This window comes from Hyla sarda, chromosome 4 (genome assembly GCF_029499605.1).
Source record: "Hyla sarda isolate aHylSar1 chromosome 4, aHylSar1.hap1, whole genome shotgun sequence".
Classification (NCBI taxonomy): domain Eukaryota; kingdom Metazoa; phylum Chordata; class Amphibia; order Anura; family Hylidae; genus Hyla; species Hyla sarda.
Genome location: NC_079192.1, coordinates 344,648,467 through 344,654,466, shown reverse-complemented (window position 1 = coordinate 344,654,466; position 6,000 = coordinate 344,648,467).

Sequence of the window (6,000 nt, the reverse complement as noted above, 5' to 3'; positions counted from 1 at the left end):
TGAAAATGAATGTTGAAGTGGAATCGGGAGATGAAGAGCGACTCTCTTGCTTAACAGGGATTCAGTGTTATTTGTAAAAATGCTAACAGGATGTGTAGAGCCCTCTAAAAGATGTCGCCATTCTTCTAAGGCAAGTTTAATGGCGTGGAGTTCCCAATCACCAATAGAATAGTTTGTTTCCACAGGAGAAAAGGTCTTGGAGAAAAAAACACAAGTAAAGTTTTTGCCATTAGAGAACTTTTGAGTCAGAACTGCGCCAGCTCCTACAGAAGATGCGTCTACCTCCAAAAAGAAAGTTTTTTCAGGATCAGGTCTTGAGAGAAGAGGTGCAGAAGCAAAGGCAGACTTTAACTGAGAGAAAGCCTCTGCAGCTTCTTCATGAGGATGATATTTTAAATAGCGTAAGTAAAAGAGGGAGGCAGCCTTGGTTCTCTGTAGCTGGCTTTAAGCTGCCTTTGTGTTAAAGCGATACAGAGCAGTGGCGTGGCTCAAAAGGGGCGGACCTAACTCCCGTTCAGAAGTTGGAACGATGTTGCCGAGCAATTTGTAACAGACTAGGGCAGGTAAAGTAAATAGATGGGTGCCTGGCCATTGTTGGTTAGATATATAAAAGATATAATATATGTATGTATATATATATATATATATATATATATATATATATATATATATGTTAATAATAATAACAATAGGGAGGATGACCTGTTGAAAAAGAGCGGGAAAGGGAAATCAAGTACTATTACTCTGCTGTAAAATGGACTTCCGAGACGTGGTATAGAAAGAGCGGAGTTATTTTTTCCTGTGTTTAGGACTTAAATGGGCACGCTCATTAAAGTAAACTTTTGATATCATATACCGTATTTATCGGCGTATAACACGCACTGGCATATAACACGCACCCCCATTTTAATAGGGAAATTTAAGTTAAAAAAAATACATATACGATAAATGACAGACTAAATGCCATATCATCCCTCTAACTTTGATTTCGCCTGAACTTCAGTTTGGTCCCCCTTCCAGTGCCACATCATTCCTCCCCTTTTATCAGCCCCTGTGCCACATTTAAACCCATCCCCCCTTACCCTCTCATCATTCCCTCACTGTCTTATCATTCCCCCACCACTATCTCATCATGCCCCCAGGTCCTGTGTCGGGTCTTGCGGGCTGTGGTCAGTGAAGCAGGATGAGTGATGTCCTCTGCTGGCTGCACAGCATCAGGGACGTCACGCATCATTCACTGCAGCCGCTGCTGGTCAGTGTGGCCGCAGCACCGGCTGCTTGTTTAACTTCAGCAGCCCAACCGCAGCCACCTTAGAATAGTCACAGCGGCAGCAGCATTGAATGATGAGTGATGTCCCTGATTCTGTGCAGCGGAGCTAGCAGAGGACGTCACTCATCCTGCTTCACTGACCGCAGCCTGCAAGACCCAACACAGGACCTGGCCTGCTGAGCGCGGCTAGGTAAGGAAGGTTAAAAAAAACCCAATACAATAAAAAGCAGGGGGGAAAGGGAAGAAAATCTAATAAAAAGCAAAGCGGGAGCCGCGCGCTGGTCACTGATTTAAAGTGGCCGCGGCCAGGCTGCTAATCCTTAACAAGCAGCCACTGCTGAGGCCACTTTAAATCAGTGACAAAAAGATTTATCGGCGTATAACACGTAGGCAGACTTTTTGCCTTGAATTTAAGTTTTAAAAGTGTTATATGCCGATAAATACGGTAGCTTATTCAAAAATAAAAATCTTTCTAATATATTTGTTTTAAAATTATGTAGTATTAATACATTTTTTTCACCTTTAAAATCCTGGCCACTAGGTGTCTCCCTACTGGGTCCAAGATGACCTCACCCCCCCCACCCCTCATGTACGGCATGTTCGGACCACTGCTGGCGGTGCAGTGGTCCCATTCCTGAAAATCACCTCAGCGCAGCTCGCTCTCTGCTTGTATATGAAACAGGCAGAGAGCAAGTGCAATTTAAATATCCCTTCCCCCTGCATCTCCCCCTTCTTCATCCCGCTGCACGCAACCTTAATGCTGCGGGGCATGGCAGATCTGTCCTGCAATCTCTCTCCTCTGTGGATGGCACGTGCAGTTCATAACAGGGAGGAGGAGATTCAGACCAGCCATGCCAGCCCGGCCAGGCTTCATGTGATGTCACGCCTGCCGGGCCACTCCCCTTTCCTCTCTCACAGATGGCCGGCAGCATGATACGGAGTCCATTACTAAGCCGGGGCTTCACGTTAGCCACAAAAACAGCTGGTGCTAGCCCTCAGTTATGCCCCCGATACTCACCGCCATAGGAGTACCTGGAGGAGCCAGTACCAACAGGCCTGGAGTGTCAAAAATGGTGCTCCTGGCCCTAGGCAGGCTGGCATTATTTAGGCTGGGGAGGGCCAGTAACAATGATCCTAGCCCACTCTGGTAACATCAGGATGTTGCTGCTTGGTTGGTATTTGGCTGAGAATAAAAATAGGGGGAACCTTATGCTTTTTTTTTTTTTTGCATAAATAATTAATTATAAAAAATAAAAAAAACACATAGGGTTCCCCCTATTTTTATTTTCAGCCAAATACCAACCAAGCAACAACAGCCTGATGTTACCAGGGTGGGTAAAGAACATTGTTACTGGCCCTACCCAGCCTAAATAATGCCAGCCTGTTACTGCATAGGCCCAGGAGTGCCATTTTTGACGCTCCAGGCCTGTTGATACTGGCTCTTCCCGACACCCCTGTGGCGGTGGGTACTGGGGTAATAATTGGGGGTGTTTTTGGGGCTAACGCTAAGCCCAGGCTTAGTAATGGATTCCGTCTCTTAGACAATTTCCACTATTAAGCCTTTCAAGTAAAGGAAAAAAAAAATGTATTCCAAAAAATCACTCCCCACAAGCCCTTATTAACCATTTTATTAACATTAAACAGATTTTGAAAAAATGCTGGTCATCGGATACACAGGATGTACAGGATACACGGATCTGAAATGATGATAAAAAAAAACAAACAAGAAAAATAGATTAATGCATTTATTGTCACCCGTCCGCATGACTACAACACCCAGCATGCCCTAACAGTAAGGACATGGTGGGAGTTGTAGTCATGTGGTGCGGGAGATGTGTGGGTGAGTGACAAGCTTGTCACCTACCCCCCAGCTGCACGACTACAACTCCCAGCATGCCCTTACGGTAAGGACATACTAGGAGTTGTAGTTGTTCGGCAGGGGGCAAGCTTGTCACCCGCCCCACAACTACAACTCCCAGCATGCCCTTACTGTAAGGGCATGCTGAGAGTTGTAGTCGTGCAAGCCAGGGAAGCGAGCGGTAATGCGCTCTGCTCCCTGGTCGGCTGTGATCAGAAAATCACTATAATTTCATATTTCAGTGAAATGTGATATTACAGTGAATTCCACGGCGCCGTGGTAAGGAGCCCAGGCTGACATAACACTGCAGCCGCCCGTGACTCCCGCAGCTGGACCGGTAGATGTGCAGGAGCTGTTCCTGCCATCCATCTGCGTGTACCGCAGTGCTGAGGGATGGCAGGGACGGCTCCTACATGTCTCCCCGCCTGGCTGTCAGCCCAGGTTTCTTATCACAGTGCCACAGGGATAATATATGATGGAGTTTCGGACAGTTGCAGAGCGATACAAGCCCCAGCTCCTTTTAACATATAACAGAGCCATAGGCTCTTTTGTAGCTTTTTGCTTACAGCCAAAAGTCACACAAAAATTAGCTTAAGTGCTAATGCAACTTTTTTGTGCGACTTTTGTAAGCAAAAAAAAGCTCTAAGGGGGTATTTATGAAGCACTTTACCCTTGTTTTTTGGAGTTAATATGGCGCAAAAATGTGTCTCAGTGTTTTTTTTTCACCTTTTCATTTACGCACATTCCTTTCCTTGGCAGCAGTATGTGTGTTTTCAGTCGAGTTTTTAAAAAGGCACAACATTTGGCTCAAACCCTTTAAAAAGTCGCAAATCACCCCCACAAAAAAAGTGGCATAGAAAACACACATTACAATTTTTTTTTGAAATTTCTCATTAATATAAGCAGACCACCTTGTTATTGAATGTTATAAAAAAAATTACTTTTGAAATGTCTTTTTTTTTCATTTGGAAACATTTTTCAATATGGTTAGGATGAACATGTTTAAAAGTCTGGATATTTGGTACAATTAAGTCTAACACACAAGGAATCACCTCTGAAAGAGCTTTCTGTAACACTTACCTGTAAGGTTGGTAAATTCACACATATGTCATTTTTAAATTGCACCCGATTTATAGCCCGACTTCGCCTTTTTGCAAATTTGGTGCAGTGAGTTAAAAATCCACCCATGAAAAAAAGGAGTAAAAAAAACTAATACTACAGCCATTATCTGTAAATACCCCCCTAAATCCCTTGATAAATCCCCCATGATGATTACCTTGCCGGATGAAGGGTCCATTCCGGACCAGAAACGCGTTGCTGTAGTGCTAATAAATCGTATTTTAGGACGTTAACCTTGTGTCCTAATTACTTTACACCACATTGGACCAGCGCTGAGAAACTCAGATTTTTCCTGTTTCCTACCAGTGTAAACTCCATATATGATTCATAGATTATAGGGCTCTTATATGTTACTAATGAACTATTGGGTTGATAAATATACTTGGTCCTGTCATGATATTTTTATGCTTTACAAACTATATGTGGCAGGTTCCCTACAGATTATTTAATCCTTTGTAGTCATTACATTATTTGATTCCTGATGTTTAAGGGGCTCATTACGTTGGCACTGGTAACCATGTTGATATTTCATACTGCCATTATTTTATCCCTAAGGTGACATGTGGTGTACACATACAGTATGTTGACTTGCACAGAAACAAAGCTTCTAACAATGAAGACCATCATATCCAATCACTGAAAACACTTCAGTTACTTATTATGTACTACTTCAGCTTTTTTCTACATTGGCCGCTAGTCATAGTTAACCTGAAATGTCATTAATTCTAAAGTCTGAAAAGACAGTTAGCTGACAGTAAGGTTCTTGTAATGAAGCCTATTTACTTTGCGTCTGAGAATAGAGAACGTAGAATAAATGTCAAAGATTCTGCACACAAAAGTACTTAGAAGGAGATTTATCAAGCTCTGTAATAGATTTGTTTGCGTAAAAAAGTTGCACGTACTTGCGCACGTGTGACTTTTCTATACATGCTGCGACTTTTAAATTTTTGCTTATTCCAAAGCACATTTCTGAAATCTGCTCACGTAGTAAATTTTTTTTTTTACTTTGCAGTGGTTATGTATTTATCAAATGGGATAGTCACGATTTATGAAGAAAAAAAGTTGCATCTCCGTTTAAGTCGCATATGTATTCCAGGTCCAACCAGAAAAGGACATTGACACCCACTGTAACAACTGCTCTTGTTCCGCATCATGAAACAGCTACTACATTAATGTTAATTATAGAAAAAATGTATTATATAACTGATAACTGTATTAATGTTAAGGTTGAAAATACACACTGCACATGCTGGCGTACCCGCTAAATATTGTGTTAAAATAGAATAAGGCACAAAATAATTGTGTAAGAATTTTTACAGACTACATAATAACCCATATGTGGCACTAAAATTTTTCCTTAAAAAAAAAAAGAAACATCCATGGTAATACAGCTTCATACACATTTTGGGGTGGGTACGTACTGAACCGTTTTTTTGTTTTTGTTTTTGTGTGGCTTCACTATTGTTTATGTGCCTGTTGGTGCTGCTCTGTCTTCCTTCCTGACGTAAACTCCGGCCTCAGTACAGCGACGTAAGATTCTGCCCACCAACGTCACAAAATGCGGGCTCAAAATTAAACAAAAAAGCCTCCAGAGTACGGATAGTCATGGTGCGGCATAGTATGTTTTTAATATTTTTTCATTTCTGAGGAGGGTGACGGGGTTGTTGCGGGATACTTGGAGTGCAGCTATTTAGTGCCAGGACGGCCAGTCAGGGTGTCACCCGATGCGGTACGCCCCCCTCCCCGTCACTCT